Here is a 20,924-nt window from a genome sequence, read left to right as displayed (position 1 = left end):
AGGTCCAGCTTGGAGAAGACTTTGGCACCTTGCAACCTATCAAAAAGTTCAATGATAAGGGGGAGTGGGTAGCGATTCTTTACGGTGATGCGGTTAAGCCCTCTATAATCAATATAAGGTCTTAAAGTTCCATCCTTCTTCTTTACGAAGAAGAACCCTGCTCCAGCTGGTGAAGTAGATGGACGAATAAAACCTTTCTTCAGGTTCTCCTGAATGTACTCATCCATAGCCTTAGTTTCGGGGAGAGACAGAGGATAAGTCTTGGACTTAGGTAATGTATAACCAGGAATCAGGTCAATAGGACAGTCATATGACCTTTGTGGGGGTAGAAGGTCAGATTGTACCTTATTAAATACGTCCCGAAACTGGTGGTAAACCGTAGGGAGGTTCGTCTCAGGAACGGTGGTATTCGCTAGGAGTCGCTGTGGTTCGCCTGACCTTGGTTCCCAAGTGATGGGGTTGGTGGATGTCCAATTGATCCGTGGGTTGTGTAGTTGTAACCATGGCAAACCTAGGGTTATGGGTGTTCCCGGAGCCTGAATTACGTCGAGGGTCAGGGTTTCCTTGTGATTATCAGAGGAAAGTACAACCGGAACCGTCTCTAATGAGATAAATGCCGGCGTGAGTGGATGCCCATCAATTCCGACCAAGGCGATGGGGATCTTTTTCTCCACGAGCGATATCTGGTAGTGTTTGGCGAACTCTTGATCCACGAAATTGCCTCCGGCTCCGGAGTCTATGAAGGCTACTGTGGAGACGCGGAACTTACGGCCTGAGAGGCACACGGGTATAGTGAGTTTCTAAGGGAATCCTTTTGGGGGAAGGGGACGAGGAGACATAACACCCACGAAGAGCCCCTTCATACTCACTGGGTGTTCCCGTTTTCCAGAGATGGAGGACATTCTTGGGTCAGATGTTTTTGCAGGTCCGCAATAATAGCAGAATTCCCCGGCGCGGTGGAATTGCCGTATTGGTGTGCGAACCCGTTGAACCCCCAATTGCATCGGTTCGGACGAGTCCAAGGAAGGACGGAGCGGTGAAGTGGACCTGGGGACTGTAGTAGTGCTGAGAGAGAGAGACGAAGAGGTTACTGGCGCTCCGTGCGGCGTACCTGAATACGTTGGTCCACTCTAATCGCCAGAGTGATGAGATCCTCCAAAAGACCTGGCCTGGGTTGGAGAGCAAGTACATCCTTGATGCTGTCTGACAGTCCTTGCCAGAATACGGCGACGTAGGCCTCCTGTTCCCAGTTGGTCTCTGCTGCAAGGGTCCGGAACTCTATGGCATATTCAGTCACCAGTCTTCGCCCTTGAGTAATCGGTAAAAGAGAAGAAGACGCCACCTCCCGACGAGCGGGGGAATCAAACACTTGCCTGAATTCTGTCTTGAAAGCTGAGTAATTCTGGGTAAGGTCATCTCGTTGCTCCCAGATGGGGGAGGCCCAAGCCAGTGCGCTACCCGTCAACAGATTATAAACGTAGGCCACCTTCTTTCGGCCAGTAGAAAACTGGTGGGGGGCCATTTCAAATTGTACCTCACATTGATTAATGAAGCCCCGAAAATATTGAGATTCACCTGCGTAAGGTTTGGGGTTAGGAATCCTCATATCTAATTCAGTCTGGTCTGCGTCTTGTGCGCTCGACATAATGTTACGCCGGTGCTGCCCGCAGACCAGACCCATCCTCTGTGCTGAGGTGGGACGTAGGGATACACGCACCCGCAGCAAAGGGAGCGCGTCCGGAGTGTGGTGTAAGTGTTGCCAGGCCAGGTATAGTAAGGAAGACAATACTTGCCGGTACCGGCAGTAGAGGAGGAGTAGTTATTGCCGTTGCCAAGATCAGGGATTGAAGAGTTGCGGATGGTCGAAGGTATGAGCCGTGTTACAGGGATGCCAGAACTCACGAAGTCCAAGTAGAGCCAAAGTCGAGAGCCAGAGGTGGTAGTCGTCCAATCCGTGTCAATACCTGAGGAGTCACTGAGAGAGTAGTCAAATGCTTCCATACAGAACTATGTCGAGCGACGAGTGATGGGAAGCACAGGCATAATAAAGCTGGGCAGGCCAATGGGAAAAGGGGGCAGGCCTGGAGGACTGCAAGGAGTCCTGCCTGTTAGGAGGGAGGTGTTACAGCCCAGCTGAGTGTAATCATTGATTTGCATGGAACTGTGTGATGCTTGGGGGCGACGCCTCACTGCAGGAGCAGTGGTTAAAAGTGCTCTGTTAGGCGTGTGCTCTGTTAGCTGGGAATGCATGCACATAACGTCTGGGGCTGGCGTGCGTGTGTGCGTGGATTCGGTGACTGACGCGCGTATGCGCATGGGGACAGAGACAGATGCATGTGTGCGCATAGAGCGTGGAGCTGGGGACACACGCAGAGGCTGCGGTTCAACAGGCACCTCTTCGGTTGGTGCAATCCTGTGATGGCGAGGAGCCAGAGTGCCAGTGGCAGACAACGGAGGTATGTGGGAATTGCGCTGCAGACGCTTGGACGCCTGAGAACCGACGGGAGGTGAGTAATGGTTGCGCTGACGGCCTTAGACACCAGATTCCTTACACCAGCATTGCCTCTCTGTGGTGTGGACGCAGCCAGAGGTTCGGCGGAATCCACCTGTACTAACGGGCATTGGATGCCGGGAGCGTCGGGCAGAAGTAGTACTGAGGGCAGCGCTTCGGGGCATATATCCCGATTGGTGACGAATAGTATCTTACGCCAATTCTGCTCCCTGTCATAGTAGTGATCTTGCACTCGGGCAGAGTCCATGAGCGGAAGTTTCCTGACTTGATCAGTCACAGTGCCCAGGGAGAGGGTAGCGGGACGTGTCCCAGGCCGAAGGCACGTGTCAGGGGGATTTCATGCTGCTGGGCCCACTTGCACACCTCAGGCTGCGAGGGCACAAATATGGCGGGAAAAAAAAACTTGTCGCACAGTTGAGAAAAAAATACAGGGCACCCCAGGTCTGAGATCTCAGCAGCGCCTCCAAATGTAGCCCTTTTTCTGACACTCTAAAGAGACTATGGGTAACTGCACGCACCTGTGGCTCCAGGAGATCTGAACCTCCGCTAGCTGAGAGCCTGGGGTAACACTTATTAGCGCAGCGCCTCCACTTACCCAGGATCCCAGTCACATAAGATTTCCATGGGCAAGAAACATACCAACACATATGCGTGCAACCAGTTTTACTGTAATGCAATTTTACCTTATCACTTTATCGTAGCAATCAACAAATAACATAGAACCTTATACGCTTATCACTTATCATTAACTCAGCTAACTGATAATGTCCTTATAACGTAAGTGGCTCAGCCACACTCCTACGGAGTATTGTCCTGCACAGTAGTGGCTCAGCCACGCTCTTAATGAGTATGGCTCTGTCCTGTCACCACGTGCCCCCACACACCGTGTCCTGGCACTAATAGAAAAGATTGTTCTGTGTACTTAGGCCTTTGGCCACTTCACTAGTGTCCCAAAGAGTTACGCCTAAGGCGGGATCAACGCCTGTTAACCGGTGTTGGTGCACTTGATGTAAATACCTTCCGGTCACAGCGGTGCCCGGTAACAACTTCGAAAAGGATAAAATGTATCCTCTGCTTGCCTTTGATGTCGCGCTGTGCAGCTGCCTGGTCCCAAACAGCTCGGCACCACCTTGTTCCTCACACTTGTCCCTAACTGTCTACACAGTAGGGTGAATGATCTCTACCACTATGGGTGTCCCTGTAGCACAGCAGCCTACTGTGACTCAGGGATATTCCTAAGGGCCTGCGGGGTAAAGCTATCCTATGCAGGCGTTCACGGACCCCCTGCACTCACACACCCTCCTCCTTTACCTTCCAGATCCCCTCTGCTTAGCGTGGCCTCTCCCCCACTCTTCCCTTTTCTTCTCCCATAATCCCAGCCTTCTGATTGGCTCCTGACATCAGCTGACTGTCCCAGAGCTCATGGGAGTTGTAGTTTGCCAACGGAGCCTTCCCCCTATTGGCCCGTCGTTCGCACGCTTACACCGTGCATGCGCGACCTCTCCGCTTTGTCAGCGCCCTCAGAAAGGTTGCGCAATAACATGGCGGCATCCTATACTGTCGGGCCGCCGCAGAACCTGCACCACTCCCTCCGGCACACACTACATCCACATGAGGTATTTAACACACCCCTACATAAGGAACCTTATGGCAAAGCAATATGAAGGAGCAGCTCAGTGAGTAAAGACACTCACTCTGTAAACAATGACACTGAGTTTGAAGTAGGAGAACCTGACACTGTTCCCAGTGTTGGCTACTTGTGACTTGGGCAAGTCACTTTATCTTCTGTGCCTCAGGCACCAAAAACAGATTATCAATTCATCTGGGCAGGAATTGTATCTGAAAATTTCATATGTGCTGTGTACCGTGCTCTATACTGTAATTTTGAAGCGCTTTGAGTCCCATTGGGAGAAAACTGCTATGTGAAAAAAGTTGTTATTATTATTTATATATGTTTCCCTAAGCTACTCAATGAATAGGAACATGTCAAGATCTAGCCTTCTGTGTCTCAAATACCAAATGGCACTGTGATATAATTCAGCTAGATTTACAGTATCTCTGCTATTCCTTTTATAAAACTTATAGCATTACTTATATTCTATATTCTATATTTTCTGCATAGTCTGTGCCATTGGCAGGGACATCGAGAGGGGTAAAGAACCAGGCTGACGGAGGAAGCCCTCCCTCCAAGGGCTTCCTTCATTTGACAGACTCTCTCACCTTGACTGGGCCACCTGCTTGACAAATTGGGGCACCCCTCTCTGTGCTTCTCTCCCCACCCCCCACAGACTTAACAATAGTTCCCTGCTCTACAACTACTCCCCCTCACTCGACAAATCAGCCTGGGGTCCAGGTCAAGACTTTACTTCTAACCCCGGGATGCCTATCGGAGGGCCCGGCCATTGACAAATAATACTTATACATATATATATATATACAGTACACACAGTATGTAATGTATATCGTAAATGGGTGTGTATATTTATTTAAAGCTGATTGTATATATATTTAAAGCTGATCTACTGTTGCTCAAGATGGAATATAAAAGTGTCTTTGTGTATTCATTGTTTTGCATCTTAAAACTGTTAGAGCATTAAAGCATGTGGTCGGAGCATGCAGCATCTGGGTGATAGGCATGAAAAGGAAAAAATAAAAAAGGACACAAGATAGAAAACCACAATCACATGTAAGGGAAACTTTTAGTACATTTTCTTCCAAACAGTTCAATGCCTTCGTTATATTATGTTAGAACAAACTGAACTTGGAACAATGCATTCTTTTTCTAGTCATTTACTGTACAGATATAGATTTCAGGAAAAGCTGAGATGTTGGTATGTTTAATACCGTAAACATTTCCATGGTTTTTTTTTTTTAATGGCTTCTGAAAGTGAAATAAGTGTGATTGCGTTCTCTGACTCGTTTTCTGCCTGATGTGGTTTGAAAATACATTGATATTTGAATAACAAAAAACACTTCTTGTGATGTTAGTATGAAATACATACAATAGAGAACTTTTTTTTATGTTGTTGACCCAAATTACTGGATTAAAAAAATAATAATGGAGGCAAAAGAGATTTAAGTGGATTCATTCCTTACGATAAGAAGAGAAGCTTGCAGATAACCAGTAGATCCTTTTACTCACATGACTGAACATGTATTAATGGGACCTCTTGTTATCCTAGGACCATAATTATTTACAAAGCACAGTGACAAATTATCCTACTGTATAAACAGTTAAGTATGCTGGGCCATGCATAAAATGTCATTAAGAGTGCTATGAATCAAATTCCCACAAAGGCCATTCTGCTATAGAATAGATGGTAGAAGCCAATTGTAATCCATACCTATTGGTATAATTGTATCAGGACACTTCAGATAGCTCAGAGATGTGTAGCTGTCATGCGCTCTTGAGGCTAGCGCTGGGTAATGAAAACACACTGGAGTGTACAGGGCTGGAGGGAAAATGCAAAGAATGTATAGGGACCACTATAAAGGTTGGGGCTCAGGGGAAAAACGGCAATCTTACCCCTGTCAGCTCATCCGTTCTGGGTCCAACGATTCTTCAACGGTTAATCCCACAGCATGCATCCGGCAATGGCAACATGGAGAGAGAGAGAGACGAATCCGGAGCGACAACACACAGCCAAATGACGTCAGGATCCAGGTTTGAACATCAAAGCTTTATTGGCAACACACACATGGAACAGCAGTCTGCAGCACAGCCTCCTCTTCTACGCGTTTCACGCTCTACTGGCGCTTCGTCTGGGAGCCAGTAGATCGTGAAACGCGTAGAGGAGGAGGCTGTGCTGCAGCCTGCTGTTCCATGTATGTGTTTCCAATAAAGCTTTGATGTTCAAACCTGGATCCTGACGTCATTGGGCTGTGTGTTGTCGCTCCGGATTCGTCTCTCTCCACTTCAGATAGCTCTACTTATTTTTATATGATCCAGTGTTGCCTTGCTTGCTTCAGTGTTAAGTATTTCTATGGAACAACAAGAGGAGGTAGAGAGGAGATACTGTATGTGTGCATACATACTGTATTCATTCAATGTAAGGTCCTATATATTCTATATCTCTTGCCCTTTTCTAACTTTTAAGATCATTTATTATGCTTGAAAATAAAAACTATTATCTAGAAAATTAGCCAGTTCAACCTGCCTGTGAATAAAGGTGAATGAAACATGTATAAATAATTGCTAATCTGATTAATTTTGGACATACTGCCCTATGCCAAAAACTGCCAAACATCAGTTTCATATGTGATTTAATATTACTTATAACTGCAGATGTATGGATGACGTTAACTAAATTTGGTAGATAGGAGCTTCATGATATACGTCTGGCAAAACTTGCAGATATCGCAAAAGGAAAGAATGTAGTTATATTTACGAAGTTGTTAATTTGTTTCATAAAATGTTTTGAATATAAATGGGATTCTATTCTTCAGCCTTTAAGAGGTGTCCTTGGCCAAAAAATAAAAAATGACTAACATATATAAAGAGACTGTAAGAATGATTTCTAGTCACAAGACATACTGATCAGCTGGTAAGACACTATTAACTTAATCACATGGTTTTACTAACGCGCTTCTCTTAAATACTGTAGGTATCTTTTTGTGATCACTCTTTGATGCTTAATGCCATTTAAAAGGGTTGATTGGAAATGATTAATGAACATGATGCATATTGCTAATTTTATATGATATATATTTTTTATTTCTGATATATACTTTATGTTGTGAAACCCCCTTCTTCCTGGACTTACTTTTTTGTTAATTGTCAGACTTAAGATCACCCAATTTTCAGAACTTGTTGCTTGTTTCAGTAGTTTCGGTTAGCAAATCACAGTGTGCTGACTGTATTTACTTCATCAACCCTGATGGACTAGTGTGATATATTTGTAAATGATTGAAAATTTCAAACATGGTCTCTTTTAATCCATTTGCTACCAGAAAGGCCTGAACAAATGTCTCACACGTCTGGCAGCAATGGGATTACGTTTCTAATATAAGGCAATTAATCACTGCAAGTATTGGAGGACGATCATAGGTTATGCACATGTGCTACAAAATTGGCTGTTCAATTTTAAAACCAACGATTGCCCTGAATGGGAATAGGTTAAGTAAGTGAGGGTGGAGGAAGATGAGGTTATTTGAGGGAGGTTATATGAAGAGGTGCCTGCCTCGTGCTTACTCTTTTCCTTGTCTTCACACCTCGCAAAAGGATCAAAAGAAATGGCTCACAAGAGGTGATTGGGCAGGCTGTGGGGGCTGGGACAGATATGAAGCCCCTCCCTACCATGGTACCTAAATCAGAGTCATTGACGACCCACCCTCCTCCCCCAGCAGGTCTTTGAGAGGCTTCTAAGGAAGTTACAGAGAGGAACTGGGGAGCATATGGACGGATGGCTGCAGGCCCTGTTAGGGGCACTTCTCTACTGATTTGCACATTAATTCTATCTCTAGTAAACTATTTAAATGAGTTAATGATTACACTTTATTATATTGGAAATATCCACAGAAAATCTATTACCAAAAATAAAATAATGTCTCATCCCCGTTCCTTATTAAGGAATTGATGGATGAAAATTAAGAACAAAACAGAGGAATATAGAGAAGAAACACAAGACGAGAATTATCAACACCGCTTTTCCCCATCCCTGATTTGGTTATAACCTATCCCTGCCTTTTTTCTTCAATTTTTCCCACAAAGCACTACAGTAGAATCATTTAAGATCAATCAATATTGCACATTTTTCACATGGTATTTCTAAAGGTGCAGTTTATTGTGCCACCAAAGGTCCAACGTTTCGGCAAATAGATTGCCTTTATCAAGGAGAGGGTGGTAACCCCTTAATTACCATAGCGGTTACTACCGCTAAGTTAATTTAAGGGTTACTGGCCGGTAGCTACTGTTTTAAATGTTGGTGACACTGAAGAGGAGAATGAGGATGGCCTTCATCCTGGCACAGGTAAGTACTTCTTTTATTTACTATAGGATGGCTGCCTATTGAATCCTTTTGAATAGGCAAAGCTCTATTAGCCCGATCTGGCCAATAGGGCTTTTGCCCATTACTGTGTGTGGTGATGGGGCCCCTCTAGGGGTCAACCCCATAATTACCTTAGCGGTAGTAACTGCTTATGTAATTAAGGGCTTAACCCCTCCTGCTACCCACCCGGGAGGCCTAACCACCCACCCTGGGGCAACTGCAGTACACATTCATCCACCCCATTAAAACACAATTAACCCCTTAATTACCTTAGCAGTAGTAACCACTAAGGTAATTAAGGGGTTGCTAGTGTTTTAATGGTTGGGCATTGGCCATTTCTAGAATAGAACTTTTAAATGTATTGATTAATGACCTTGAGGTTGGCATAAAGAGCAAAGTCTCCATCTTTGCTGATGATACTAAATTGTGTAAGGTAGTAAAATCAGAGCAGGATGTAATTTCTCTCCAGAAAGACTTGATAGACTTGAAACTTGGACAAGTAAATGGCAGATGAGGTTTAATACATATACATTTAATGTTATGCATTTGGGAAACATGAATAAGCAGGCAACTTCCAAATTAAATCGGGGTAAAATTAGGTGAATACCTGATAGAGAAGGATTTAGGAGTGCTTGGAGGCAGCAGGCTTAGCAATAGTGCCCAATGTCATGCAGCAGCTGCAAAGGTAAATAAGATCTTATCTTGCATTAAATGGGGAATGGATAGCAGGGATGTTAAGCATAATTATGCCACTGTATACAGCATTGGTAAGACCACACTTTGAATATGGAGTACAGTTTTGGGCACCACTCCATAAAAATACATTATGGAACTAGAAAAAGTGCAGAGAAGAGCCACCAAATTAATAAAGGGATGGGAAATCTGACTTACGAGGAGAGTCTAGCTAAATTAGATTGTCATACTGTAGATTAGAAAAGAAGCGTCTATGAGTGGATATGATAACTATATACAAATATATTCGGAGGAAAGCAGATTTCACCAGCAACAAAATAATAGTATATTAGTAAGGGCAGTTAAAATGTGAAATGCATTACCCCTGGAAACTGTGATGGCAGATACAAAAGATATCTTCAAAAAATGTTGGACATATTTTTAGAAAGGAAAGTTATACAGGGATATACCAAATAAGTAAACATGGGAAGGATGTTTATCCAGGGAGAAATCTGATTGCCATTACTGTACTGGATAATGTTTGCCTTCCTCTGGATCAATATACTGTAATTACAAATGTGGGATAAGTATCTGTCGTCTACATTTACCATAGTTTGAACTTGATGGAGAACCTCATCTAGTATATCACTATGTAACTATGAGCTATTTAAAGCAAAAACACACAGTACATGTAATGATGTTGCTACATACTCTATACATACCATATACCCCTAAGGGGCTTATTCTACAGTTTATCTGCCAATCTGGCCATTTTTGGTTGAAATTCCCCATTAACTACAATTATATGTTGAAAATTCCACTAAAAACAGATAAATTACTCCTTAAATGAATTGGAAAGTTAAGTCTTTTTCAAATTCTCTCTGTGGAATTATCTTTACACACTTCTACTGCTGCTTTAAGGTTTTGGAAGATTAACATTTGGGATTTATTCAATTACACACTGAAGAGAGGCATATGTTCCTCTAACAGATGGATTTAATATGAATACTCAATGCAATATTTTTAAGGAACCTAAATGAATAGATCTCTCTTTTCTTAATTGAATTAAATGAGCGGCTGCAGTCGACATTCTCATAATAGCTGCTATTTATTTTCATTGCATTTTTTAAAGTAACATCAGAAATTCATTTTCGTACAGATTATGCAATATTATAATTTGCAATAGCAAACAAAAAGACAGCGAATAGTAATATTTGAAAAACAAAATTGGGGGTATTTTGTTGATATATGTGTAACCCTTTTATCCCATCGCCCCCTAAGTGAGATGGGGGGGTGGAGGGGAGGGGTACTCTCCTTCTCTGATTACTTCAGGTGTAATGGTGCTGCAACCTGCTGGTAATATGAGGGCTGAGGGTTCGCGGTGGTGTGGGGAGAACCAGGACAGTGACAGGGGGACAAAGAAAAAATGGTCGATATCAGCGCTGCTCCTTGGGATGACAGACTCACCAGGTAGGTAATAAAATCAATTTATTAAATCTACATAAAACAGATACTAGAACATAACAAAAAAGACCTCCTCCCACATGTTTCGGGCGAGTTTGCCCTTTCTCATGTGGGAGGAGGTCTTTTTTGTTATGTTCTAGTATCTGTTTTACGTAGATTTAATAAATTGATTTTATTACCTACCTGGTGAGTCTATCATCCCAAGGAGCAGCGCTGATATCGATCATTTTTTCTTTGTTACTTCTGGATCGTGGTCGCGCAGGAAGTGCGTCATTACCCTTTCAGGTATCACAAGACCAGGAGACACAGAGAGGATGGACTCTCGTGAGCTGTGTGAGCTCCTTCCATGGGCTGCTGCAATTGCGGCCGCTGGCTCCACATGGGAAGTGGGTCTGCAAGTGGCCCTTACCCCGCATCTTTAAAAGGTCTTTTTTCCTGCTCCGCAATTATATCTTATTTGGCTACTAGTTGTGGGGGTCAACCTTGAGTGGACAGACGGTTCCTTTGGATATAAGTGACAGGGGGACAGATTACCTTGATCTTGATGGTGCAGTGCCTCCAGCCAGTGAGGATCCTCTGGGGTCTTCAGAGGATAGACCCTCACTGACACTCCTCATACCCAGAGACATGAAGCCACACAGCAATGTCTTTTCTTGATGGCTTTATTGATGGCAGCTCCAACACAGAGAATCAGTGGTAGCATAGCTCTCATTCCTAGGCCTGCACAGCATGATATTCTCCCCCACCCCCCTTCCCCTCAGCATGGGGGGAAGGGAGAGACAGGTTTCTTTATGTGTTGTGTCCTCTCTATCTCAGCTCACTCTCAACTCTAACTGAACACTAACTGACACACTAATTTAGGAGGCATGTCCCAATTTGAACATCTCAGGGGAGTGTCACTAACTCTGACTCATTACAAGCCAAAGCCGGATACAGATTGTCCCACTCACATCAGGGGGCGTTCCAACCAATATCCACCCCTGAGATTGACAACCTCAGAGTTGCAAGGCCCGCCCTCAAATATTGCTACAACATTCAAGGCTGAAATACACATACAGGCCTAAAACTTGATTTAACCTTTCCACTTCCTGCACTAACAGGACTGACAGAGGAAATGTCCAGAAGCAGAAGTAACTGCCGGGAGGCCATGTTACATATGATATAAATGTAAACATTTTGTAATACTGGAAACGCAGATTCAACTCAACGTGAAATACAGTACGTTGTTCTTAGCAACAAGATTGTGACAGGCAGAGAGTCGCTTCAAGCAAGTATGTTAAATGAAATACTTCACCTACGGAATTACAGTAATGCAAAAGAAAACAAGAGTAAAGACTTAACAATAACTTTTAAAGGAAAGAAGAATTTTCCATAGAATAAGTGCCACTGAAGCTCACTCAGTCACCCTTTATAAATCACAGATACCAACTGTAGTCTAAAGAGTCCTTAAGCTTCATTCTTAAACGAATGAGTAATAGCAACCTTACTTATTGGGCCTAAAATCATCTCCACTATGGGAAAAAGCTTCCAAGCATGTTGGGTAAGGGCCAAATATAATGTAATGAGAAATTATTGACTAATTTATCTGAGTTAATCAATCTGCCTGCTGGAATATATTGCAATTTACTGCTATACTGTACCATGTAGGATGTTAAGGAATTCTGTGCAACTCCTAAGTCTATATATAACTAGAGATGAAATCAGAACCTACCCCATCTTTATATCCCCAAAACCTTAACATTTCTGGAACCAATATATATATATTTTTAAATTATTTTATTTTCAAAATAGTTTTTAAGATTTTATAGCAAATAAAAATATTACTTGTAAGCACAATCACATGTCTCAGACAGTTCTGCAACCCTGTTTTTCACCATTATCTCCTAGCGTACAATGCTTCCAATGCAGCCAGGGATTCTGGGAAATTACATGCACATTTCCAAGAATCCCTGCTTGCTGTGGAAGCATTGTATACTACGAGATAATGTGACAAGCATGGTTGCAGTACTGTCTGAGACGTGAATGTGCTCATAAGTGTAGCCTAGCCCCTGGCCGCTACTTCTTTTCCTGGGCCCTACCAGTGTAAGTCCTGATAGGTGCAGGCAGTAGATGGGCTAATTCCTTCAAATAGGCCATGTGTGCTTTTGAAGCCTAGGATATATTAGATGTATCCAAGGGCGGGCCTAGCAACAGTCTGACAGTGTCAGCTTGAGGGGTGGGTACTGATTGGGCCACATACTGAATGTGATGGCCCATCAGTATCCAGATCTGGCTTGTTATGAGTCAGAGTTAAAGTCACACCCAAACGATATAAATACTGGCACTCTCCTAAAGTTCTGGGTTCTCTCTCTCTGTCTCTATCCTCCCCCTGAGTATCAGCTACCCTGGGTCTCACTATGAGGCCTAGGAGGAGAACCATTAATATGAATAGGCCAAAGAAGAAAGCAATGCCATGCTGTGAGATCTGTACCTGCCAATAAACACAGTTGTGCCAACACCAGTGTGATCACTGTCTGACAATCAAGAACAAGCTGTCAGAATGAATTCTCCTTCCATCCAAAGGACCCATGCTGACTGGAGGCGCTGCACCCACGACTAAGGTAACCTGTAAACCTGTCCTGTTCTCCCCACAACCCCGCAGAGCACTCAGCCCTTCTGTTGCCACACAGGTACACAACAAGCTCCTCATCTCTACCACATGCAGCACTTATCATCTGAGATCAGTCTCCAAAAGACTGCTCATGGTCCCAAGGCTCAACAAGGTATCTGGCCGCTCCTCCTTCTCTTACCGTGCACCCCAAAACTGGAACAACCTACCGGAGACTCTCACATCCACCACCAATTTAAGTTCTTTCAAAACTAAGGCTGTCTCACATTTTAATCTGGTCTGTAACTGTTACATAAGCCTATAATATACATCTTCTCTAACTGTGCATGCAATGTATTGTATATAATGTATACCCTGTTCATTTATGTAACTGTTTTTGTAACCATGTATTATTTGTCATATTAACTATGTCCAGGACATACTTGAAAAAGAGAGGTAACTCTCAATGTATTACTTCCTGGTAAAACATTTTATAAATAAATAAAATAAATAAATGGAGTAGCCAGAGAAGCAGATGACCCCAATATCACTTAGGGAGGGGGTACAAGTAAGTAATATTTTTTATTTGTATATACAGGCATACCCTGTTTTACGTACACCCGCTTTACGTACACTCACAAGTACGTACATTTATTTTTAGTTGCACCATACCCCTGTGTACGTACACGTGCTTCGCGAGTACGGACACCATGGGCCGGCGTGCTCACCTCAACACTCCTGCAACCTCCTTCATGCTTGTCTTCATTATGGTGCGCTCGATCTCCCTGTTCCCTCTGCCCTCCCATCTGTCTCCGTTCCCCCTCCCATCTGTCTCCGTTCCCCCTGCACTTACGCTCCATAAAGCAGCAGCTAAATCAGTGATTCCGCCCGTGACTCTGCTTGCTCCGCTCTCCTGCTTCTCCCCCCTCCCTCCTCCCTCCCTCCCTCCCTCCTCCCCCCTCCCCCCTCCCTCCCCCCTCCCTCCTCCCTCCCTCCTCCCTGTGTGTGACTGAGTGAGTGTGTGACTGAGTGACAGTGTGTGACTGAGTGAGTGTGTGACTGAGTGACAGTGTGTGACTGAGTGACAGTGTGTGACTGAGTGACAGTGTGTGACTGAGTGACAGTGTGTGACTGAGTGACAGTGTGTGACTGAGTGACAGTGTGTGACTGAGTGACTGTGTGTGACTGTGTGTGACTGTGTGTGACTGTGTGTGACTGAGTGCATGTGTGTGTGACTGTGTGTGACTGAGTGCATGTGTGTGTGACTGTGTGTGACTGTGTGTGACTGAGTGCATGTGTGTGTGACTGAGTGCATGTGTGTGTGACTGAGTGCATGTGTGTGTGACTGAGTGCGTGACTGACTGAGTGAGAGAGAGTGAGTGAGAGAGAGTGAGTGAGAGAGACTGAGTGAGTGAGTGAGAGAGACTGAATGAGTGATAGAGACTGAGTGAGTGAGAGAGACTGAGTGAGTGAGAGAGACTGAGTGAGTGAGATAGAGTGAGTGAGAGAGAGACAGAGAGACTGAGTGAGAGAGAGACAGAGAGACTGACTGAGTGAGAGAGAGAGACTGCGAGGAGAGAGCTACAATACAGTACTGACCTGCGTGCGCGCCTCTCACCTCCTTGCTTGCTCCCATTCATTTTATTTGAATAAAGCCTACTATATTTATTTTGGTTACAAATGCATTATTTACATCAGTTATGCACATATATGATGATTGCAGTACAGTACATGCATTGTAAAGTGGAAAAAAGGCAGTGCTTCACTTTAAGTACATTTTCACTTTACATACATGCTCCGGTCCCATTGCGTATGTTAAAGCGGGGTATGCCTGTACAGTGTACGCTTGAGGGTGTTTATTAATTTTTTTACTCACCATAACTTATATAATATGATTTTATACATTTTTCATTTCATTTTTGCATTTTGCTATCTGTGTTGATTTTTTTTCATAATTAAAATAGGAATATTTTTTTTCATAATTAAATTAGGAATATTTTTTTTCATAATTAAAATAGGAATATTATTTTTGCCGTTTTTGCAGAACCAGAACCAAAACAAAAGACGGAAAACATTTGGAACTAAAACCCCACCATGAACATTATGTAGAACCAAAGCACAAAAATAAAAACATGAATAAAATTGCCCACTATAATGAAGGGCACTATTCCTGCAGAGCATAATCATTCTTTATAAAAGAATTCATTCCAAAGCAGACTCTGATTGGGTAGAAGCAAATCTCCCATAAGTTAGCCTTAGCAAAGTTGGACATTTGTGTACATTTTTAACCATTCACAAATGTCCAAAGTTTACAGCAAACAGGAATGTGCACGAATGTTTCAAACACCTATACTCTCTTGGGTGTTTAGTCATAACTGACCAATCTCAAGAGATTTAGTGAACATAGCTTAAAAAAGATCATATTTAAGTTCCAAGCACTATTTGGAGGGAATCAACATTTAGCAGTGATTATTTAAATCTTTACAGCAGAGAGTCCCGGAAATAAGCTAATTTACTCCTGAAAATCAAATTATATGACAAATATAATTATATGTGTCACAGAAGACCAGACAATTACCAGACAATTACACCAGGATTGCAAGCAACAGACAGAATGAAGGAGTTAATAAACAGAGTTTATTTCAGACGGAGAAAACAGGTGCAATACAATGTACAATGTACTGTACCAAACAAGCTTAAGTGTTATGAGGGGAACATCGTAGCATGCTAGGTGCCGTGCACTGCTGTAGATAGTTACACCGAAAGTCTTCCACAATCCCTCCGTCTCAGGGTATCCCAATACAGTACCTTGGATGATAGCCAATCGTTTGCAGGTTCAAATCTCCCACTAGTCTCTGACACCAAGATTAGCTATGAACCTCAGAACAATCTGCAAAAATTCTAATTAATCTGTGGAGCTCTGATCAGTGTCGGTTTACTTACTTTCCTGGCCTTAATCTGAAACTATGAAGAACCGGTTGCTGATCATTCAGCAAAGAGATGGTCTTCTCTGGTCAATTAGAGAGCGAGGGCTTGTCTGAGATGGACCAACACAGGACCATGGTAGGGGATAGTGCTTTAGGACAACCTACAGAGGAGCATGAGAAATTCAAATTGACCAATGGGAATCGAGTCGACAGGGCTAGGACCCAGGCCTCTGTTCCCATGGACAACAGAGCTAGGTGCTTCGGAGTCTGGGATGAACAATGGCCCAACTTTTTAAGTGCATGGTCCCCCACACTTCCACAGTGTTCACAAGTACTTCACCTATCTTAATTAGATTATGACCCAGACCTTCATTTTGTACTGGCCATGCTTAGTAGATTACTAATCCAATACACAATGGAGCCTTACAAATAACATACACAACAAAATACGCATGTCAAATAAACTGTTGTACAGGGAATATAATATACAGACTGTCAGCCATTTTAACTGCAATAAGATGGCCACATTAACCTACAACAAACAGTAGGCAGCCACCTTGAGAGGTAGGAGCAACCAGCAGTGTAATCTTTAGTATGCTTGCCAGGCTGCCCATACGATAACAATATGTACTGTAGCTGTAATTATATTCTCCTTTTTCTGATCGCCGAGTGAAAAACTTCTCTGCATGCTTAATAGAATTTCTTCCTAATGGTAAACTCTCAGCTTTATTTTTCTCACAAAAATGTATTCCAGACCATCCATTCCTTGAGACAGAAAGTTAGGTTAAATAATGATAAGCTATAATAATAATGATTATTTTAAAAAGATTTGGTAACAACATATGGAGGGCTTTTCATAGCATTTTTAAAGCAAAGAATGCATGAAGGAAAAGGGGAAAAGTCCATATGTTGTGGGAGGCCATTTTCCTGCGCTGGAGAAACTGTATTTAAATTAATAGGACTTTAAATCTTCTCCAGCATAGGGAATTTTCTTCACGGCATGTTGACTAAGGGCCAGATATGATTTCTGTGGGAACATGTTACAGCCCAGTCACAAAGTATGTGTGTTAGGTACCAATCCACAAGATAATAATTTTTAAGCAATAACAAACTAATATTGTGGTGCAGGAGAACAGGGAGGAACCTCACCTCCCCACCCCCCATTTCATGTTACAGTTCAGTGTTATTCTATTGAGAAACTTCCATGGTGCACTAAGTGGCATAGTTAGATTTGGAAGACAGACTCAAAAATTCCATACAAGAATGAGAAGCACTGTATAAAAAAAAAAGTACTATAAAAAGGTTTATTAAAGCTGCAGACCAGACAAAGCAATAGCCTACATGTGTCTTTCTTTAAATAAATCAGTTCTATACCATGAGAACATACTTGTAGATTTCTTTTAAACAACTCTGAATTACATTTTTAATGTATTATAATGTAACAAGCCTTTTTTTCTTTCTATAGCAACCATTTACAAAGTCACATCCCCTTCCTCTTCAGAAAAAGGCTATTTTGAGCCCTGCCCTCACTCTAGCAGTGCACCAATTGTATCAAGTGACTGCCTGGTCACATGATCTTCCCCACAGAACTTTGTCATATGAATATGCAAATGCATTCCACTGACTGCAAAATACTCCTCTGCAGCCATTTAGTGAACCTCCAAACTGAATCTTTGCCGATCGATCACAGGATACCGGATCGATCGGCAACATAGCTAATTACTTATCATTGTGTGGATTGTATTGATGCACATTTAAAGGGATGGGGGGAATAGCAGTTTTGACTGCTTTAAAGATTGCAAGCATATCAAAAGCATTGGAAATAGCAAGCTGTGCATCTCTTAAGCATTTCAAATATGTGCTTTATCATTAAAAAACAAATCTTACAATATATTAATTCTGATTCCAAATAATAAAGGGCACCAGTACGTTTAAAAATCCATACTGTATGAATCAGTCAGTTGTCCTATAAGTATGGCAGCCATGTCACTCTAAAATAATGTGAAGCATATTTGTAATCCAGTTAGTACTGGCAAGTCATTGCTATGTAATAACTTGCAGGTCTTGCCCAGCAATAAAAAGGTTAACATATGCTAACTTTTAACAGACGGGTGAATAACATAGCATTAAATAGCACAGATTAGATGCCGATTACAGTCTCTAAGAACACACAGACCTTCTGATTCTTTCTGTGGCATTTATTTTCTACTGTAACATTGGCTTTGAATGGATAATGTTATTTTTTTACTAAAAATACTTAAACTCAAATAAAAAATGACTTGCGTTAAAAAAGTCCAAGATGGTATCTTATGTTCTCCTACAGTATATAATCTCTTTCCAAAGGATTCAATTACATTTTACGTGTTGCGCCTTGGTTGAATATAAAGATTTATTTAAACTTCTTTCTTGATCTGTTTCCTACCAAGCAGAGTGAATTTCTGTTTATATAACAGTATGATGTCATATTTTCAACTTGAATAGTAAACTAACTGGACATGGGCAATTTCATAAAAAGCCAACTCTGATCTCCTGGATCCCCAGCAGTTTGACTATCTTCGACCAACCCTGACACAAAACTTGTGTTTATTTTGCCTGGCTTAGGTGGAAAGACATAACTATGCCATATTTATGGGAGTATATATTTTTTGTTGAACCCCTTAAATAGGGATCTTATAAGAGATATTTAAATTTTGTTTTTAAGATTGTTTGTCTATGAGTGTGCCTTCCACACCCACTCAATTCCAGTGGTTTTTATGTACAGTTGTGTGGAAAAGGAAGTACACCCTCTTTGAATTCTATGGTTTTACATATCAGGACATAATAACAATCATTTGTTCCTTAGCAGGTCTTAAAATTAGGTAAATACAACCTCAGATGAACAACAACACATGACATATTACACCGTGTCATGATTTAATTAACAAAAATAAAGTCAAAATGGAGAAGCTATTTGTGAAAAACTAAGTATACCTTATGATTCAATAGCTTGTAGAACCATCTTTAGCAGCAGTAACTTGAAGTAATTGTTTTCTGTATGACTATCAGTCTCTCACATTGTTGTGGAGGAATTTTGGCCCACTCTTCTTTACAATGTTGCTTCAGTTCATTGAGGTTTGTGGCGTTTGTTTATGCACAGCTCTCTTAAGGTCCAGCAACAGCATTTCAATCAGGTTGAGGTCTGGACTTTGACTGGGCCATTGCAACACCTTGATTCTTTTCTTTTTCAGCCATTCTGTTGTAGATTTGTTGGTGTGCTTGGGATCATTGTCCTGTTGCATGTACCAATTTCGGCCAAGCTTTAGCTGTCGGACAGATGGCCTCACATTGAACTCTAGAATACTTTGGTATACAGAGGAGTTCATGGTCAACTCAATGACTGCAAGGTTCCCAGGTCCAGTGTTTGCAAAACAAGTCCAAATCATCACCCCTCCACCACCGTGCTTGACAGTTGGTAGGAAGTGTTTGTGCTGGTATGCTGTGTTTGGCTTTCGACAAACATGGCGCTGTGCATGATGGCCAAACATCTCCACTTTGGTCCAAAGGACATTATTCCAGAAGTCTTGTGGTTTGTTCAGATGCAACTTTGCAAACATAAGCCGTGCTGCCATGTTCTTTTTAGAGAGAAGAGGCTTTCTCCTGGCAACCCTTCCAAACAAACCATACTTGTTCAGTCATTTTGTAATTGTACTGTCATGAACTTTAACATTTAACATGCTAACGGAGGCGTGTAGAGTCTGAGATGTAACACTTTTTTTTGTTTGCAATTTCTCTGAGCATAGCACGGTCTTACCTTGGGGTGAATTTGCTGGGACGTTCACTCCTAGGAAGATGACAACTGTCTTGAATGTTTTCCACTTTTGAATAATCTTTCTCACTGTAGAATGATGGACTTTAAATTGTTTGGAAATAGCCTTATAACCCTTCCCAGATTGATGGGAAGAAACAATTGTTTCTCTAAGATCATTGCTGATGTCTTTCCTCCTTGACATTGTGTTAACACGCACCTGAATGCTCCAGACCAGCAAACTGCTAAAACATCGGCTTTTATGGAGGTGGTCACACTTGCTGATGATCAATTAATCAAGGGCATTTGATTAGAAGCACCTGTCTGCTACTTAGCATCTTAATTCCTATGGAAGCAGCAAGGGTGTACTTAGTTTTTCACACATAGCTTCTCCATTTTGGCTTTATTTTTGTTAAATAAATCATGACACAGTGTAATATGTCATGTGTTGCTGTTCATCTGAGGTTGTATTTACCTAATTTTAAGACCTGCTAAGGAACAGATGATTGTTACTATGTCCTGATATGTAAAACCATAGAATTCAAAGAGGGTGTACTTTCTTTTTCACACAACTGTTTGTATACACATACACACTTGATTTTACTTAAAAACAGTGTCTCTTGGAATGTTATCGGTGACCAGAACCTATCCCTCCCCTGTGTGTAGTATGTGATTTATGACTTGAAGTGTTAAATAGTTCTTGAATGTTAGTGAAGTAAGTGTGTGTGTATGTATGTGTGTATGTATGTAAATATAAATAAATAAAGAGCCCACTGTGTATACAGCACTTTACAAAAGGTGTGCGGAGTGGGAGTGTATATCAATGTTGTGGGTAAGTGTGGACATGTAAGAGGGTGTTGCATTACTAAAAGTGTGTTTAGATACTATGTGATCCCTATTGGTATATAGGGATGGAATTATATAGAGTATTTGTATGTGTAAGAGACAGCTGTGTGTGCATACATGTAGCGCAGTATGTATAGACATGGCC

The sequence above is a fragment of the Ascaphus truei genome, chromosome 1 (assembly GCF_040206685.1).
Source record: "Ascaphus truei isolate aAscTru1 chromosome 1, aAscTru1.hap1, whole genome shotgun sequence".
Lineage (NCBI taxonomy): Eukaryota > Metazoa > Chordata > Amphibia > Anura > Ascaphidae > Ascaphus > Ascaphus truei.
This window is presented reverse-complemented; position numbering follows the sequence as displayed.